The sequence below is a fragment of the Numenius arquata genome, chromosome 1, assembly GCF_964106895.1.
Source record: "Numenius arquata chromosome 1, bNumArq3.hap1.1, whole genome shotgun sequence".
In the NCBI taxonomy this organism is placed as follows: Eukaryota; Metazoa; Chordata; class Aves; order Charadriiformes; family Scolopacidae; genus Numenius; species Numenius arquata.
Window position 1 is genome coordinate 115,812,164 of NC_133576.1, and position 20,993 is coordinate 115,833,156.

A 20,993-nucleotide genomic window follows, 5' to 3' on the forward strand; every position below is an offset into this window, starting at 1 on the left:
TTTAACAGTTAAAAATTTGGAGCTTGTCTGTGAGTCAGAGTCTTTCATTCTTGGTGTTTTCTTCCCCGTATAGATTCTCATAAACTGATTTATCCATCCTTCAGCCTTCTCTTTGATAAACATAATAGAGTGAGTTATAAAGCAGAGCTTCTAAGCCTTCAGTCATTGTCATGGCTCCTCCCTGATCTTTAATTTTTCAAGTCTTCTGGACAACTAGAGGAGGACACATACTCCCATAATCTAAGAGGAAACGCTTAGCAAGCTACTACATCACTTGTGTGCATAGATGCACACAAGCCTACAGGGCTGGATGAGATCCACCCAAGGGTAATGAGGAAGCTGGCAGAAGTGCTCACCAAGACACTTTCAGGCATTTATCGGCAGTCTTGACTAAGCCAGGAGGTCCCAGTTGACTGGAGGTTAACAAATGTGACAACTATCTACAAGAAGGGCCACAAGGAGGATCCAGGGAATTACAGGCCTGTTAGTCTGACCTTGGTGATGGAGAAGGTTATGGAGCAGATCATCTTGAATGACATCACATGGCACGTACAGGACAACCAGGCGATCAGGCTCAGTCACTATGGGTTTATGAAAGATAGGTCCTGCTTGACTAATCTGATCTCTTTCTATGACAAGGTGACCCACTTTGTGCATGAGGGAAAGGCAGTGGATGCTGTCTACCTAGACTTTAGTAAAGCCATTGACACTATTTCCCACAGCATTCTCCTGGATTCTCCCGGGGGAAACTAGCTGCTTGTGGTTTAGATGGGTGTACACTTTGCTGGGTAAAAAACTGCCTGGATGGCTGGGCCCAAGGAGTGGTGGTGAATGGAGTTAAATCCCGCTCATGGCAGGTCACAACTGGTGTTCCCCAGGGCTCAGTACTGGGGGCTGTTCTGTTTAATATCTTTATCAATCAACAATCTGGACAAGGGGATCAAGTGCACCCTCAGTAAGTTTGCAGATGACATCAAGTTGGGCAGGAGTGTTGATCTGCTGGAGGGTAGAAAGGCTTTGCAGAGGGATCTAGACAGGCTGGATGGATGAGCTGAGGCCAATGGTATGAGGTTCAACAAGACCAAGTGCCGGGTCCTGCACCTGGGTCACAACAACCCCATGCAGCACTAAAGACTTGGGGCAGGGTGGCTGGAGGGCTGCCTGGCAGAAAAGGACCTGGGGGTGCTGGTCGACTGTCGGCTGAACATGAGCCAGCAGTGTGCCCAGGTGGCCAAGGAAACCAACAGCATCCTGGCTTGTATGAGAAATAGTGTGGCCAGCAGGACTAGGGAAGTGATTGTACCTCTGTACAAGCGGCTGAGGGAACTGGGGTTGTTTAACCTGAAGAAAAAGAGGTTGAGGGGAGACCTTATCGCTGTCTATAAGTACCTGAAAGGAGGTTGTAGTGAGGTGAGGATCAATCTCTTCTCCTAAATAACAGGCAATAGGACAAGAGGAAATGGTCTCAACTTGTGCCAGGGGAGGTTTAGATTGGTTATTAGGGAAAATTCCTTTTCTGAAAGGGTTGTCAAGCATTAGAACAGGCTGCACAGGAAAGTGGTTGAGTCACCATCCCTGGAGGTTTTTAAACAACACATAGGTGTGTTGCTGAGTGACATGGTTTAGTGGTAACTTGGCAGTGCTAGGTTAACAGTTGGACTTGATGATCTTAAAGGCCTTTTCCAACCAAAATAATTCTATGATTCTATGAAAACATAATTTTCTATCCTCATAATGGAAAATTCATTTGTTTATGTATCCTGGGATTGTTTTAGCCCTTTGGACAGTGTCAGCATAGGTGTTTATATTCAGATTGTCCACTGTGATCCTGAAACTCTTTTCAGATTGCTATCTAGGTTATATTCCCCCACCTGTAAGTATAATCTCATGTATAATCTTTGTATTCTTGGATATGAGTTTATATTTATCCCTTTTGCTTTGCATTTTGCCTGACTGATCAATACTTAATGCCATTCTCTTTTTCAGTGACAGAGCCTGTTGACTCTTCCCCATCCTTAACACTGTGAACTGCACATCTTGTCTGCAATGATGTTATGTTTCCTTCCAGGTCACTGACAACAGTGTTACACACCTCAGAATGAAACCCTGCTCCCTTGAGGGATCCCAAGAAGCACACACACTCAATGATTATCCATCTACAGTTATCTTTTGAGACCTATCAGATTATTAGTTTTTAATCTATTTATCATGTGAAATTTTTCTGTTCTATTATTTTCTTAATCAAAATGTAATGACATCAAGTCAAATATTTTCTTCTCTGCTGATGTTAGATCAATGCTGTTATCTTTATTGACCAGCCTTCCCTATTATAAAGAGATACTAACTTAGCAGAACAAGCTCTAGTTTTCATGAAGTCTGTGGGCAGGCATTAATAAAATTAATGTCCCTTAGTCCTGCAGTGAGGACACTCCATAGCAGAGGGAACAATCCTAATTTTCAGCCACCTGAAGAAGAAGTTTATGCACCTGAACATCCCTTGTGAGGGAGGATCTGAAAAAAACCTTACTTATCTGGCTGGAAGAGGGCAGAGGGGCTACCCCTTGTTGGTGGGAACAGACTCCCACATTCCTGAATCCCTACTTTCCACTGAGCAACAGACCCAGTGACAGATGAATAATAAATCTACCAGCCTTGTCACAACTATTCTGACTTATTCCTGCCTTCCCTGCCTTTAAAGCAGCCAGCAGAGTCTCTCTGAGATAGAAGGTAGAGCTAAGATAGAGATATAAGCCCCGTGCCCAGGCACCTCATGTTCCTCCTGTCATCCCTTTCTCACCCAAAGCATGTGGATACTTCTACATCTGGCAATGGCAGCAAAACCACCCCTTTGTCACTGATACACATCATTAACCTAAAGGCCTCAGGTGCAGAGAATGGCTAACAAGTAAGGGAAGAGGATTAAGCTATTATCAAGAGCCTGGAATCTGATCTGTAGAATTACTATGTCTGCTTCAATAGGTAGGACCAAAGGACATTTTGCCTGTGCAAAGGCTGTGAGATAATGATGATTTAAATATGTGACCCAGATGCCTTAAGCAGCATGAGTCACGGACTGTGAATGAGCAGAACTTTTTTTGTCCTTATGGACTGCAGAACTTGGTTCTGGAATGTTGTCCTGGTTTCAGCTGGGATAGAGTTAATTCTCTACCTAGCGACTGCTGTAGTTCAGATTTGGTATGAAAGGAAAGTCGATAACGCATACTGTTTTGGTTGTTGCCAGGTGATGTTTACATTAGTCAAGGACTATTTTTCAGGTTCCCATAGAAGTTGAGAGGGAGCATAGACAGAACAAGTTGGTCCAAGGAATATTCCATATCATGGATGTCATGCTCAATATATAAATTGGGTTGGCCAGGGTGAGGAATCCATGATCACTTCTCAGGACAGGCTGGGCAATCTATCATTGGGTGGCAAGAGCGGCTTGTTTCATATTAATTTATTGTGTATATTCTTTTACCATTATTATTGTTATTTTCCTTTTCCGATATTGTTCTATTAAACTGTCTTTATCTCAACCCATGAGGGTTTTTTTCTCTTTCCCCTCCTTTTCTCCCTCTTCTCCTTACCCTTCTAGGGGGAGGAGGAGAAGTGAGCAAGTGGCTGTATGGTCCTAGTTGGTGGCTGAGGATAAACCATGATAACTGTTAATCAGTCTTTATTAAAGGCTCATTGTTGCAAGGTTCTGTGTATCCTGGTTCAAAACTTGAAGCATTTAAGGACCAGTTTAAATGTAAGAAAGTGAGTCATGCCAGTGCTGTCCATGGGACTATTTCTGTCATCCATGCATGAGTGGTCTGCTGGAGCAGAGGCAAAATGTTCAGCTTCTTGGAAGATCAAGTGCTATGACAGTTGTGTGGCTCCTAGTGAATTTTAAGTTTAATCACTCTGCAAAATATTTCTCTTCTGGTATCAATTTCAGGACAGCTATTGATTTCACATCTTTCATAAAGCTTTTCCTACTACAATTATGACTGTACTTTCTTGTTCATCTGAACATAACATGAAATAGATATCTGCCAGAACAAGCATAAGTAGATATAAGAGATCCTCATTACTTTGTCAATTAATTCCCCTGTATTATTATGTGGAAACTGTATTCTGTTATAAATATCTTATAATGCAATGACTTGCTAGTGTTTGATTAGCCACATATTTTTTGGTTAGAAATTGATTGTACAAGCAGGCACGCTGCACACTGTTCTTTACTTGCTTACAAGTGATTGTTCCTCAGGAAGTGAACACACTGTGCTCATTTTTTTTCCTCGGTAATCTCTTCCTTTTGAGATCTCCAGCACTGTAATCCCTTCCTTTCTACATTCTATGGATTAAGTCTTCTTTTCCAGCATGACAGACTTTAAATAACTTAATGACTAGGTGTCTGCAAAATCCCTTGCCTATATTATAAATAACAATACATAGTCCTCAGTGAACGCTGAGAATGTAAATCAGCATTACTCTTGCTGGTTTTAACATCAGAAAAAAAATCACAATTGAATTACAGCCTTATGTTCAGCCATGGACCATGAAATTAGTGGGTAATAGCAACGTACTGAAACCCGTACCCTTTATAAAGGATCAGGACTAGAAATGATCAAAAAATGTGTTTTTATAAAACTGCCCTTCAGATGTAGCCTGAGTCATCACTGTATAACATAGAAGAGAAAAAGGTGAAAAGTGGAGTCTATGTTTGATGTCAGCTGATTATTAGTGAGTGTAAAGACTCTACATTTGGTCTTTAAACAGTAAATAACAACAGAAGAAATCTACCGGGTAGTCTCCTATTAAACTTTTTCATTTTTTATGGTGACTTTTATGTGTATGTTATTGACTTGCTGCTATGTCATTTTGATAGAAAGTACCTGCAGAGAGGGGTGAGGACTAAATCAGATTAGTTCAGCGGATGTAAATCTCAGATAACGAGTGACCTCTAGGGCAGTGCTCCAGACTTATGTAAGGACAACCCCATGTAGGAATGTCCTCCTCTTTGGGTCTTGCACTGCCTCAAGCCCTCGCAGGGTCAGTCATGGCACCGCTTTGCTGCACAGCAGCCCGACTGCTGGGACGGAGCCGCAAGGTGCTCACCAATGCAAAAGCCCTAAGTATAGAGCAGTGGGAAGCCAGGGTCAACCCTGCTGCTGAGGAAGGCTGAGTGTGGGATGGGAGGCATAAGCAGCCTGTGGGCCAGCACTCACTCATGAAACACTGTGTGCATTTTATACTTTGCTCCCATGTATTGAAGCAGAAAATTCTGAGATCCTGGTCTGAGAGGAGCAGGACTTGGGTCACTCTCCTCCACTCTGTGGTTTCAACAGCACAGCACCCTCCTAATGGAGGGAGCCCTTCACTGATGGTAATGAAGAGTACAAATGGCTCCTTGCTGGGGCTAGGCAACCGTCTGTTAGACACCAGGTTGAGCGTCCAAGCTGAGGCTACTCTAACTTCATCTCCAGCCTTGCTTTCCTCCTTATTCCCTGATAATGCCGTGTCAGTCACATGAATAAGAGGAAACTGACTGGGATCCATAGGCAGCTTGCTTGTCTTTGATTAGCACATCCCACTAGAATCCAGCATGGTTTCTATTACTCTCCCTCAGCCTTTTGAACTTGGTTCATTTACTTAATTCTGCATTGGCCTAATTTATAGTACCTGAGGCCATTGTCATCCTTTCTGTACACATAGTAGGCAGTATCTAATGAGTTGCTATGAAATCCTTTCCTCTTTTTATCTCTGGAACCTCTGTTGGTAACTTTAAACAGGCACTATTCATCCCTAGAGCAGGTCTGATCTTTGTTGTGCGTTTTTTTTATAGGTCACTGTTACTCTAAAGCTTAATTTTTCATACGCAATTATTCATAGCAATTATTTTTCATACAAACTCATATTTAAAAAAACTGTAGTCAGAGCTTTACTTTAATTTGCTAATATGAACAAATCAAACAACATCAGTCCTAAACATTAACGGGACTAAAATATTTAATTGCTTTTAAAATATCTCCAAAGACTGCTGAGTGCATGGTTTCACCAAACCTGAGGTACACAGAAAATGTAAAATGAAAGGATTACTGAAGGAGGACTACATTTGATGAAACCATAAAATTCAATGTGCATAAATCTAAGCCAAATTCCTGAACACTTCTAGAAAAGACAAAATTGAAATTCAAAGGTTAAAATTAATACTATGGTATTTAACACTTCTATTGCTCTTTTTATCTGTGGCTCCAAAAGCACTTTCTGAATAGTGATTCTTGATGTCTTGAAGGAGAATTTTTCCTCCTACGTTAAGCCCAAGCAAAATGAAGCCTTGAGAAGTGACTTGTCCAAGTTCAAACACTGAGAGACAGGTAACAAAAGAAGCAACTCTACAAGTTGAAACCCTCCACTGAGTCTGGCTGGGATGGAGTGAATTTGCTTCACAGGAGCTCCTATGCTGCTTTCATTTGGATTTTGATTAAGTGTTAACACTCCAGTGTTTTGGCTATTGCTGAGCCTGTGTAGGATCAAGGCCTTCTCTGTTTCCCACTCTCCCTGTGAGTGGGCTGGCAGGGGGGGTGGGAGAGGGGGGGGCTAGAAACTGGGAGGAGGCACAGGACAGCTGACCTGAACTGACCAAAGAGATATTCCATACCGTAGGATGTTCTGCTCAGTAATAAAAGTGCAGGGAAAGGAGGAAGAAGGGGGATGTTCATGATTATGGCCTTTGTCTTCCCAAAGAACCGTTACAAGAGATGAAGCCCTGCTTTTGTTGAAGTGACTGGACATCTGCCTGCTGATGGGAAATAGTGAATAAATTGTGTCTTTGCTTTGCTTGTGTGGGCAACTTTTTCTTTCCCTATTAGACTTTTATCTCAACCCAGGACTCTTTTCGCCTTCCTTCTATTTTCTCCACATCCTGCAGGAAAAAGGAGTGAATAAGTGACTGTGCGAGTGTTTGGCTGTTGGCTGGGGACAACCCACCACAAGTTCTCAGGACTGGTTTGTGTATTCAGTGCTTGAATGAAGTCTTCTGCTCCCAGAGGTAGACCAAACCAAACTCCAGTCAGCACCTGAGACTTCAGACTTTGAAAAAACCCACATTTAAAAATAATTTTAAATGAAGAGAAAGCAAATGTTTTGCTAAATAAACCATGAAATGCAGTCTGAAAACTTAGGTGAAGCATCTAAGTGGAACAGTCAGCTCATCAAACCACAGCATGGTCTAAGCAACGGTCTCAGGATCTTCTGGTAGAAGATTTCAGCAGAGGAACTTTAGCATAACAAAGTGTTCCCTGGACCATCAATCAGACAGTATCATACAGCACTTGGAATAAAGTGGTATTTTCTCTGTTCTTTAAAAGAACAGACAAATAACAAGAAAAAATCTATTATAAAGCAGTGTTACAGATCTAGCTTTTACCCATAAACTCACAATAACACTGAAGCAAAAAACAAAGCAACCTGTCAGCCCTAGTACTTTTTCAAGAGAAAGGAAGAGTAAGTGTGCTTGACATTAACTGCTTCCTTAAAATTCATCTCATTCTTCCAAGACATGAGAGAATGTGCATAATTCAGTTTTAGATTAGAATGTTAAAGGGACCTTTCCAGTCTAATGAAAGCAAACAAGCCAAAACAGTCTTTGAAAGTGTTCCAATTTTATCATTATGATTTGCTGTAACTGAAGGAGACTCAAAATATTATATTCAGCTTATTTTCTTCATGTTATTAAGAGTGGTTTTGGTTTAATTATTTCCCCTGTCAATATATCTTTCAAAGCCCAGTGTAGAGTTAATAGGTGGGACAGGGAAAATCAATCAATTCCCCTCGCCCCCTCAAATTTTACTGCAACAATAAAATCCATAAAAATGGCAGGAGGACTGTCAGGTAGAGGTAAAATTTCATTTTAACTATTTTTGATTCACTGCATTTCAGGCTGGCAGAGTTTGTAGCTGGTTATTATTGTTAGACAGAAATGGTTCTCATTTTAAGACAACTTATGTGAAAACAACTTCTATTTAAAATACAGCAGCACATTTAAAAAAATTGAAGTCATTATAAAGCGTTACATCACATTACATTAAGGTTCAATGTATGAAAAGGCTAGTAAATTATAAAGGTAATAGAAAGTAACTATAAAAGTAATTATAAAGGTGAGCTATGCCATTTATGAACAGAACAGCAGACGACCAAGTGGTATTTGGGGATCAGTTTGGAGTTTGTTTCTGTATCAATATCTGCGTACCTCTATACATCTACAAGTAATTAAAGGAAATTTTACAAAAAGAAAAGGTAAAGCAAGCTAAACAAGTGTTCCCTACATCTGTATGCCCTTTGACTTAGTGAAATGGTTGTCTTTTTCTCAGATTTTCAGGAGCACTTTTGATACTTCTCTTGGCCATTCTGTTATGGCTGATACGCACATTGTCACACTGTCCTGAAAATGGCTTGGACACAGGTTTCTGCTGCCCTTTTTATCCCACGTTTTTTGTCCTCATCAAAGGAGAATACTTCTCCTAATTCCTAGCACCATTTTGGGGATTGAGAAGGCTTTCCTAATCATGATAACTGCTGTGGCTGCATCCAGAAATGGCAGCGAAGTGGCTAGTCCTCCTCACAGTGCACGGGGAAGGGTACGTGCTAAAGAGGAAGAGCCATAAGCATTAGCATAAGGACTTAGACACAGGAGCAGCTGTAAACTAACAAGAAAGAAATGCAGAAAGGAGGGCTGCAGGCTAAGCCCTTCTTGACAGGGTTGGTCAGGTGCCTTATGGTGCACCTCTGGGAAGGTCTTCCTTCTGCTTGGGTTTTCTAGCCATGAAGTCTCAGCTTTGTTCAACGCATGGGTCAGTCTGATCTTCCTGGGAGGAGGATTTTAAGCATGAGTTTTTTAAAAAATCTGAATTTTGAGCTTGAGGACCTAGATCCTCCTGTAGTTGTAGGATAGCGAGGAGGCCAACATGTTTTGAATGAGAAATACCTTTGCCAAAATTGTAACTGACCATAGTAAAGGAGTATGTCATACTACAGTTGCAGCTCAGGAAGTGAAGGCAATCTTAGCAGAGCTAAGGAAGCACTTCTCTCTACTGGGCAAGAATAGCTAGGGGCAACATTTTTGTAGTCATGTCATAATGAAAGAAATGACAATGGGGAAGGTGGAGCAACCCATGTAGCATGCAGTGAACTTTCTCAGGTGACTGCGTCACACGCCTGTATAATTTGGATTTCTTTGGGAACATATAGTAAGACAAGTCTTATTCTTTACACACTTCTCCAAGTTTACTGTTAGTGAAACTCCAGTGACTTTGACTGAAGAAAATGAGAGGATAATTGAGTTCAGGGTCCCTGCTTTGAAGACTTAACAATCTAATTTTGGACTGGGGCAAAAAACCAAAACAAAACCCAATTAGGGAGGAAAGGAAGACAAAGTCCCTCAGGTTATTCTCATGCCTTTACTGGATCTGCTACGTGTCTTTAAATAGAAGCTCTAAATCACCAGTTTATGAACATCATGAAAGATAGGAAGAAAGATATTTGCTTTTAATGTATGCCACTAGAGCACATATACCCAATTTTTCTATCAATACCATAGCTAATTTTCTGCTTATGTGTGATAAAATTGCAAAGCTGACATTATTGGAAACATCTGGAAAAACATCTGTGATTGATGCTCTTTTGTTTTTGCCAAACTAAAGAGCTTATTTTTGTGGTTAGGTGCCGGTGCAGCACCTTCTCTCGGAGCCCTGGTTACTCCTCCAGCCCTCACAGAAAGGTACACTCAAGATCTCATGTACCTCACGTCTTAGCAGCTGCCACTCTAATGATTATGTCTCAAATTGCATCATGGCTTACCACTATTTGTACTGCTCTGCGGAACTGCACTTGGAAATGGATATTAAGGTAAAACCTCTTAATTAATATGTATCTTGCCTTTAATCTCACTTTATGTACTGGTTGAGGTAAAACCTTGCGCATTGCATAGACAGGACAGAAATTGAAAGGAGAAAATTAATTCAGTTTCTGCCTTTCAGAGCTTGCTCACTTGCTTGTAATCACAGACAAAATTTTTCCTTTTAAGATTCAATTCTCCCACTTTAGCCCAAAGCCTTTGCAATTTCATTCTTGGGTGTGATATTAAAGTTTAATCTTTGAGGATGTTGAAATGTATTTCCTGCAAAACATTATGGGCATGATGCGGGAAACAGATCCTGAAACAACAGACAGCTGCTGGAGTTTTGTGATTTCAATTGTGCTTGCCTTGAGTGTCAATAGAGTAAGCTTTCTTTACTCTGTTCTGTTTTGTTTTCTTCTGTTCTGCAATAGCAACATTCCATCACTTCAAAGTCAATAGATTGCTTCCTGTAAACCTTACCATGTATCAGGTTCATCTCCTGGAAGACAAACAAGTGGGGGCCAAGGGTAATAATTATTGTAGCAAAAGACCTTTCGTTTCATTCTGTATATATTGTACTCATGAATGGTGGGGTTTTTCAGCTGAAGCTGTTAGTGTACTTTATCCAGAGCTTTGCACACTCCACAATATTTCTTATAGGAATGAAAAAAGGAATCTGCTGAACCAAAGAAAAAATTAAATCTTATCAAAAGGTTAGTATTTCACTAGCATATTTCTCAGCCAGCTGAATGCTAGTGCTCTGGTATATACACACTGAAACTCATTTCTATTTGCGTCTGATATTTTTTCCCACAGAATACATTGCACAGGATTCATTCTTTCTCTCTCTCTCTCCCTCTCTCCAAACCAGAGGCTTCAAAGTGTTGGTAGAGCTCGGGCAAGAAGGGGAGCACAGGGAAGGAAGTAGGGTTAACATTGTTTTGAATGTTTGTGTTTAAACCTAGATTTTGGTATTTAAATATACTTAGAGCCAAAATATTCCAATGTTTAATTATTTATCTGTGAGATTAGGACAGCTCTGAATTTATTCGATGTACTTTTTATAGTATGATGCTTTCACCTTCCAGAGATAGGAATTTATTTATCCCAGGACACACAGAGGCTTCAGACTGATCACTGTCTTTCCATTAATATTGGATAAGTCCTAGATTCTTTCCTAGCTCAAATGGGGCACTTATATTTTTTTCTTTTTGTCAGCTCTGTAAAATGCAGACAGAAGGAGAGAAGTACATGCAAAGAGCAGTTCTACCTATGTTAGATCTAAATTGCCCTTTTGAGGTGCCTCTCTATCACCACAGACTACTGAGAGTGCTGGGGATAGCTACTCCCTATTTTATGCAGCTCAGTTAATTCCTGGGCCCCAGACATTTTTTCTGCATCGTATATACATTCAGGAGAACTATAGTATCAGCCCAACATATTGGTGCATTGAACTTCTTCACGCAATGGGCCTTTCCGATTTAGTCAGGAGACCAAACAAGTCACAGATATTCCTACAACGAGAGATGTTTCACACTCAGTAGGAGCTATGGAAGGCAAAAAAGATGACTAAATCTGGATGATAGTTTGTAGAAGATAGGCCAGGCATGTATGGCAGTGATAATGAATGCTTAACAACCCTGATGCCTAAAAGATTATGAATGATATGCAGTTAGGTGCTTCAGGGGAAACATTACAGATTTGGGAATGGAAACAAACTGATTAGGTAGGCTAAGGTTTTTAAGAGGCTTAAGGTACATTTCTACATATGGGATAAGCTGTGGCTTGGCCATTGTCCTAAACAAATAGACATACTGCTGTGGAACAGACTAAGAACCAGACCATCTCCAAAGATTTTTCTTGTTACATCCCTCTCCTGTGGCTGTACAACCAAATAAAGCGAGGGGACAAGATCCAGGTAATCCTTAGGTGCCTGAAATGAAAACTACATGAACACGAGGCACTTATATTCTGGAGAGCAATCAAAAAATACCTGACTAGCCCCATTAGGCACCTAATATGCCATTAGTACTGAAGCTTTCCATCAAACAAAAGGTGGTATTTATAAGACCAAATGTTGATCTATGCCTTTGTCATTAATGGGATAAATGAGCACTTTTGGAAAATGTTTCTTTTCATTTTTATCTTTATCTACATTTCTAAGATGGGTGAGGTGAATCATCTATCATAGAAAGGCTTATGTCATTGATTAAAAAGACAGTGTAGGGTGACCAGACCAGATATATTGATTTACATTGGAGAAACTCAAAATATAAAGTGAGATAAACCCTGCCTAAGATTTCTAGAAACCATTCTAGTACATGTCTAACACAGTCATTATCTTTCTACAGCCATTGAACCAAGTATGCATTTCCCATTGACACCAACTAAATGCCAGATTCTGCACCTGGGTTGACAGCAGGCTCAATAGGAGTCAGCAATGGCCCTGGCAGCCAAAAGGGCAAACCACATCCTGGGGTGCATCAAGTGTGTAGACGTGGTGCTTAAGGACATGGTTTAGTTGTGGACCTGCAGTGTCAGGTTTATTGTTGGACTCAATGATCTTAAATGTCTTTTCCAACCTAAATGATTCTGTGATTCTAAACACAGCATAACCAGCTGGTCAAAAGGGGAGATTATCCCACTATATTCAGTGTTGGTGCAGCCTCACCTTGAGTATTGTGCGTAGTTCTGAGCCCCACAATTTCAGAAGGATGTGAAGGTCCTTGAATGTGTCCAGAGGAGGGCAACAAAGCTGGTGAAAGGGCTGGAAGACATGTCTTATGAGCAACAGCTAAGGACTGTGGGTTTGCCTAGTTTGAAGAAAAGGAGGCTGAGGGGTGACCTCATTGCTCTCTACAGCTTCCTGAGGAGGGGAAGTCGAGACGGAGGTGCTGACCTCTCCTCACGGCTATCCTGTGACAGGATGCATGGGAATGATTCAAAGCTGCACCAGGGGAGGTTTAGACTGGACCTTAGGAAGCATTTCTTTACCACGAGGGTGGTCAAACACTGAAATAGGCTTCCTGGAGAGGTGGTTGAGGCCTCAAGCCCATTGGTATTTAAGAGGCATTTGGCCAATGTCCTTAAAAATTTGCTTTAACTTTTGGCTAGCCCTGAATTGGTCAGGTAGTTGGACTAGATGGTCATTGTAGGTCCCTTCCAACTGAACTATTCTATTCTATTCTATTCTATTCTATTCTATTCTATTCTATTCTATTCTATTCTATTCTAAACTGTGTGGGATCCACGAATTGGACAACCTTGTACGAAAGTCTTCCAAAGAGGCCAATTTCACAGGTTTGCTCTCAGCCCAGACAGCCCTGTCAATGTTGCTTCTATTTGCACTAAATTTGCACTTCTTCGTGCATTTAGTACTCAGTAGCTTCAAACCTGTTAAAGATTTTAAACACTTCATATAGGTATAGCACATGCAAAGAAAAATGTTACTGTTGTTTAGTTAAATAAGAGACTGCATATAACTGGATGAAGAACTATTCAAAAGACATTGAAAGTGTAACTGAAGCACTACAGCAGAGGGCTTTTCAGTGTATTCAAATCCTGAAAGAAAAATAAGACCAAAGTGAAAACCAGGAATGACAGCTGTTATTCTGATTTACACCATTCAAGGATTTCAGCTAATTAAAATTAACCTACCAGAGTTTTGGATGAACTGATGAGGTTTGAAATACTCCTGAGTTTCTAAAGTGAAGTATCATCAGAAAATTGCAATAATGATATATAAGTATTCCTCCATATCTGAAAACTCTGGATGAAAGTACTTTACTGATGACAATCTGAAAGAGACTGAATCCCTCTGCCTCTGCTTCAGATTTTTAAAGCTGGATACTAATTAATAAAATTAAACCCTGGATAAAGAAAGTGTTTCAAACAGAAGATTAACAGCACTTTTCAAATTTTCCTTGGAAAACATTGTTGTAATGGCTTCTGCATCTGTTTTTTAAAGAGGGCTGTACATTTTTTAGGGTCCTAGATGCTCAATGTGGTCTGAAATGGGCAATGACAATTGCTCAGAAGCATCCATTTCTGAAATCCTCCTAAAGTGGCACATGTATCATCTAAATTTTGCTTACACCTATAAATTTCATAAAAGTCCAATTACTTCCCTGGCAGAAGATTGAACTGTCTCATGTATCAAAGCAGATCAAAAAAAAACCCAGCAAAGGCTGATGACTCAGAAATATATGAAAGTAGACATCAGCCTCTTCACACCTGGGCTACCTTTTGTTCCACAATCTGTAAGGCTGCACTCTCAGTTACTTGCAGCCCAACAGCGACTTCAGACTCACCTACAGAACATTTGATGTAGTACCCAGGACACATCAACAGCTGCCAAATACAGTCAGCATCTTGTCATGGGCCAAGGTCTTGTTTATACAGGGCAGGACTGTATGCAGTTGCAGGCTGGGCTGAATTCAATATGGTCTAGTAGTCTGGAAGATATCCACAGCTTTGCTTTTTTGGACTGCATTTGTCCATCCTGAACCAGATGCTTCCCTGGAGAGGTTTGAAGCTGAGGATGTCAGAAGCTCAGCACGGTATATCCACAGTGTCTTTCCAGTAGCCTGAATTCAGCCCAGTTTGAATTCTGTCTACAACCCCCCCACCGCTCTGCAGAAAGCTGTGCCAAGGCCCTTTCAGGAGACAACATGAGTCTTTCTGGTCTGCCTGACATTGTCATTGCAGATGGATGGAAGGGCTTGATGGAGATTACAGGGAGTTGGATGCAGTAAATTGGCTCAGGATTAAACTTTAACCACAGAGCTCACATGAAATTGTCTCCAGAAATGCCAGTCGGACAATGTCACAACCCAAGCTAAGAACCCTCTGAGAGGTGAACGGTGTCAGTACACATCTAATATGGCTTTAAGCCCACACTCAATGGGCTATGGAGCTGAAAAACACGGGGCAGGGTATGCTTAATCCTACTCCAAGTCAGTTTGTTATGCTGCAAGAGCAGCGTAGCCCGCTTCAGGGTCGCTTGGAAACAAGCACACTGACATTTGTAAGGACCTGAAAACCGTTTCTAACCTGAGAGCCTTTATATATCACAAGGTGAATCCTGCCTCCACCGAAGTTCACTAAAACCTTCTTGGTTTCAATGAAGCTAAAGTTAACGCTTTGCTAGCTGTAAGACTAATGTGGTGTTCAGAATTATTTCTGAATGTTACAGTGCCTGAACTTCTGGAGTATAATAATGAAGTATGACCTGCTCTGCAGCTGCAGCGGTTAGCACTTGGAAGTTACTTCAGTAAGATCAGGCTTTCAGGAGGGCTGAGTCCTTCTCTTCCAAATTGTCTGAAGTTGTGACAACTCTGGCACATCCAGGGAGACCTGAACTCACTTTGCCTGTGGTAGTACCTGAATTAGACGTACTGGGGAATGAGGTACAACACCCTGATTTTCTAGTTGTGAGGCAGATAGGGTCAGGGTGTGGTATTTGCCGGGGCTGGTCAGTCTTCCCAAGAGTCAAAGATTGTTTCAGGCACAGAGTTGGGTTAATAATACGCTGTGTGGACTTACTGCAAATATCACCAGTAGCTCAGGGAGCTTCATTAGGTAGTAGAGGCATGCTTCAATACAGTGGCAATTCGTAATAAATCCACTGCCTTCTTGTACATGATCAAAGCTTCCAGTTCACTATTCTGAGACCTAGTTACACCTCCTTTAGAGCTCAGAACTGAAAACCTGTCCTGCATTGGATGGTTGCAATCTTTTTGTTCAGCTTGTTTTCTCAACATTTAAAGCTCCTCCATTTTTATCCCTGTGCTACTGTCCACCTTCAGTGCAGAATTTTAATCAAGATGGAGGTCAGAAGACAGCAGGGGAGTAAAAAACAGCCCTGCAAGCAAAATGGAGCTTTCAACTGGACATGTTGTCCCTGGTTTCAAACATCATTCACAACAGGTAGGTGGACACCCCCAGCTTCCTTCCTGGTGAGCTGCCGCAGCTCATGATACTATAGTGGTCACTTGGGACAGCAAGGAGCTACTGGCCAGAGATGCAATGTGCCACCGGCTGCAGCACCCAGCAGTTGGGACAATGTCTCACCTTTTAAAATCTGTGCTGAAATTTAACACTCTGATTTAACCAGCTTTAGCTGCTTAGTTAAATCTGTGATAGCACCCTATAAGCAGCTGAACGGATCTCTGCTCCTCCCTGTTTCTCGTATAAGCATCTCTTCTATTTTTCAGTTTACTTCTCTTAACAACAGATTCATCGCAGTGGTGACTTCCCACTCTGTCTTCTCATTAACTGCTCCCGCAAAACACCAGAGCACCTAAGAATTCCCTGCTGAACTGCAAATTACTGCCACTCCTCCTCTCTTTCAGAAGTTATAGGCTCTTTTTTAAAAGCATGAAAACTGGTCACAGCTTCAGTGGGGGATTCCTACATTGTTTGTAAAGGGCCACTGCACCTTTCCACCTCTAACCACCTCCAGCTCCTGGGACAGGCAGCTCACATCTCTGCATTTACGTGCCTCGAGTTCTTGTTCTCTCTGCGTGTCAAAAACACTTCATAGGCTCTGAACTGCTTTTTTAGAGTGCGCTTTGGGTCAGATTCACATACAGTTTACATTGACAAAAGCACTTGTACTAGGTTTATTATGAAACATAGGGTCTGCCGGGAGAAAAAACCTGTCAGTATATCTTGCACATTAGACACAGCAACGTGTGTGCACCCACAGACTCAGAAGTACCCTTACTGCAGTGTGAACAGGCAAGATCTAACCCAGTGGTCTCCATGCTTCCTGTTTGCCTTTGCACCGATGCCATCTGGCTGGTGGTGGACCATGAGCTATTTCATAGTAAGGCCCTAAAACATCTGTTGCAATGGGAGACGGAACTAACAGGCATCACACATTTATAATTCATGTTACTTACAAGGGTAGCATTGCTGCAGAGAGACAGATCTTGGGAAAATGCAGGGGGATTCAGGGCACTCCTAGCAGGGTGGTCTAATTAGTACCAGCTGATAAATTATAACATAGATGTAACGAAGTCATCAGCAAGGAGTAACGGGAGGAGAGAAGAGATCTGTGCAGGGGCTTCAGCTGGGAGAAAATAAACACACGCTCCTCCTGCTGCTGCCCCAGGGTCCACTTTTCCCTTCCTCACGCTATTCTCCCATTGAGTAGGCAGTGGAGTCCATGAGGAAAAGGACTGGCATATATGGACAGATGGACGGACGGACGGATGGATGGCCATCAGAGAGCAGAGATGGTGGGTGTCAGGAGTGGAGGTTGCCAAGTGCATTCATTACAGCTCTGGCCATGGCTGTTCTCCCTGCTTGTATGTAACTAATATCTCTTGCATGTAACTAGTATTTCCATCACTTCTGAAATCCTTATACTGTACTGGCAATCACAATATTTTTCTTATATCCATATTTACTTTCATATTTTCTCCTAGTTCTATACCTATTGCTTCAGACAGGTTCCTGCTGGCAGCTTTTGCCGCAATATTGTCTGTATAGTAAACAGGTGGATTTAGGTCTAGGATCCTTTGCATCTGCAGCTGAAATGCTGGTATCTTTATTAGTGGAACTGAACTGGGCTCCAAAGTCTTTGCTTTCAAGGAACTTTGTGTTTGTCTGTTTGTTCAGTTTTGAAACAGGCTGCCTCCCAGAAAAGGGGAAAGAGCAGTTGAGCTTCAGAAAGCTTCTGGAGAAGTTTGTGTTTAAAATTGACTTTTTAGAAGGGTAATTTCAAAACTGCCACCAAGAGAGGAAAGATCTTTTTCTTTCTTATAAAAATTTGAAAATCAAACCAAATCATAACTAGACTGCCTGGGTGGAGTCCAATAACCAGACTCTTCTGGAAACTATTTCAAGTCCCTATTTATTGCCTACAAAAGGTTTCTGTTGTTTCTGTGTATGTCTCTACAATAAATAAAACTTGATAAGCAGAAAAGTTGCAAATTAGATTAAAGATAATCCCAGTGGCATTATAAATATTCTAAACCCCTTGAAACCTCCCACATGGGAACGCCTAGTTTGAATGACACTTCCACACGTATGAGATAATACACAGATTTAACAGAATCAGTAAACAGCATTTGTGGCAATAAAATGAGCTCATAGCTGTCTCAGCAGTGAGGACCTCTGGCAACATCATGCACAAAGAATGTAAATTCAGACCCAGCAGCGCAGGACCTAGCTACATAAGAGAGAGAAATGTGAAAGGTGCCATGGGTAGGTAGCAATGAGTGGATCTGAGGGGCTCAAATTGTTAATGCATTTCAACACTTCACATAATTTTTCTGTGTTTTCAAATTGACTGGAATTTTGTTAACAACCAGTGCAAAGCACTCCAAGCTGGCTGCCCACATCAGCCTGAGTTTTGCAGACAATTTCAGTTGAAGCTCTAAAATAAAATTCTCACAGCTATTTCGGCAACCCCATACTTTGGAGCCACAACTTGAAATATGCTCTCAGAAGGAGCAATGTCTTTGCCACCCTGAAGAAAATTTGCATCCAGTTTATAATCTTTGTCATGACTGTTCTGGGAGAAAGGAGCACATTCTCTTCTCTGCTCCCAGTTTTCCATGTTAGATCAGGGAAGAGTGGAGAGGGAAAATGCCTGTTGCCACATGCAGAGGGCCAAGCATCACATTTATATGTGGGAGAGATGCATAGTTGGGGAAGAAGCGCCTGGGCAGACAATGAAACTTGAGACTTTCCATCCGTAGGAGAAGACTATTGGTCTGTGCATGAGACTGCGTGGCTAATATGGAGACTGGATTTGGTAATTGCAGGAGAAAACTCAGGCTGTCTGGTCAAGTTAATAGAGATAAAAAACATGAGTGATTGAGAACAGGACTGATTTGGTGAGGTGACTATTTGGAGCTGAAGAAAAATCCTGAAAAATCCAGAGGCTAATAGTGGTCAGAATTGAGAAAAGTGGGACAGAAAGTGTGTGCCCATTAGCATCACAGTTGTCTCTGAGCTCTGAAGGGTAACCCCAGGTAGTAAAGAGACACTGTTCCTCTCTTCAGCAGGTGCCTAGTGGCCCAGAGAGCCATGCTTCAGGTTGATATAGAAGACATCAGCTTACTACTGCTAACTGTGACTCCACAAATACAAGGGGATACGGCCCCCAGTAGTTATTGCTCACTGGTGAGTGAAAAGTCTGTGGTGCTGGCTGCTGGCCTAATAGATTTGGGAATTCTTATGTTTATGAACCCAGACCACAGACCAGGACCAGGGGGTGGGAGGAGGAAGAGAAGCAACATGTTTTTACGAAGTCCTTAAGAAATATAAGGCCATAATAAGTTGGATTTTTCCCTTCCCTTTTCCTTTAGAACATAGAATTTCAGAAAAAAACCTCACCATTGCAGATGAGTAGAGGCCTGGTTCTTTTTAATTTTTCTGTTGTCTTCTCTGTCATAAACAAACATATCATCTTTGGTGCACGTAACCTATCATCTACAGGCTTCAGAGTATCACAGAGATCAGTATCACAACATGCTTGCCCTGTTCATGTGCATCATCATCTGCTAATGCTCGCTGTTGGAGACTGGATACTAGGTTAGATCCTAGGCTGAGCTTGTTTAGCCCTCCTAGCACCATTAAAATAATAATAAAAAATATATTGAAATCTGTCATTCATTCATTTTAGTTATTAAAGAAGGTAATTAAAATGGATGATTGAAGCACATTTAGAAAAATAAGGCTGCTCTAACTACACAGGGGCAGAGGGAAAACACATTGGCGAAGGCAGTACAGCAGTTTTATTTCTCTACCTGCAGCACTAGTTAAAAGGCAAGGGAACTATCATACATTTTGCATTATAATTGGGACTGTAGCTCTTGAAAGCACTGATTATGCCATGTTTCTATAGTGCCAAACCCTTGGTTAGCTGGAATGCTAGCAGCATCATTCCCTGCAGCAGTACTTTCTTTGCAGTACTATCTTTTAGGAAATAGAGTTTCTTGCTTAATTTTTCCTGTGTTAATAGATATGGATTAATTTTGAGAAAAGCAGACTAAGGTAATGAATTAGAAAAACAAAACCTCACCTCATTTTGGAGATGATAGTCATGAACTTGACACAAATCATTGCGTTAGTATAATCAGCTTTTTTCTAATCAGTGGTTTTACCCAGCTGAGTACTTGAAGACCAAGACTGAACTCCAGCTCTCCATTTTATTTTTTCTCCTTATGGACCTACATGTTCTTGCACTCCTGGCTGTGTGCCCAACTTGAACAGGAAGGAGAAGAGTTCCCAAAGTATTAATTACGTTTTTCTCCAAGGAGAAAACAACTCTGGATTTAGTGTTGCCTCCTACAAATGAAACAGGTCCAGAAGTCGTGTGTCTCATTTCTTGAGCAAGTTTATTACTCACTAAGCTCCAATACAGGCGAAATCTGAATAAGGTAGGGATGAGACAGGGCTTATGTAGTCCACACTGTGTCAGGTGGCATGGGATTGTGCTCACGGTGTTGAAAGTGAGAAGACGAAAGCTCAGGGGCCCTTCTGCCAAACATATTGCTGCTTGTGCATGAAATGATCACAATGTCTTCCTGCTCTGATTCACAAAAAAGAAAACTTAAGTCAGGAGGGAGTTCAAAACTGTAAATCCCAGGGTGGAATTCATCTGGTGAAACACAGCTGCCTACACCTGTTTTTCTCTGATGAGGGAAACAGGCAGTAAGACATGATTTATCTTTTCTTAAAGGTAGATGTCTAAAGGAAATCAAGTGAATTGTGCCTGAAATTTACAGGTTTTCTCTGCATGTTGTAAAAAACATGAGGATGACAAACTCAGGTGTAGGCTAAGATGGGATGAATTCAAACTGGTGTCACAGAGTCATTGGTTGTGTTCCCCTGAGATAGGTGTCACAGGCAATGGAGGAGAAAGAGCTACCAGCATACATTTTCCCTGGCATTTTCTACTGACTGCTTGAGGTATTCTAATCCTTATGTATCTATAGTCCACTTTTTCCCACTTTTAAAAAAAAATCTCATCTATTGGGTATGGATCATGAGATCAACCTCATGAAAATTATCACAGAGATCTCCTTTCTAGTGCATCCAGAGAACATAGAGGGTAAATCCTAGCATCCCTGGTGTATAACATCAGTTCCAT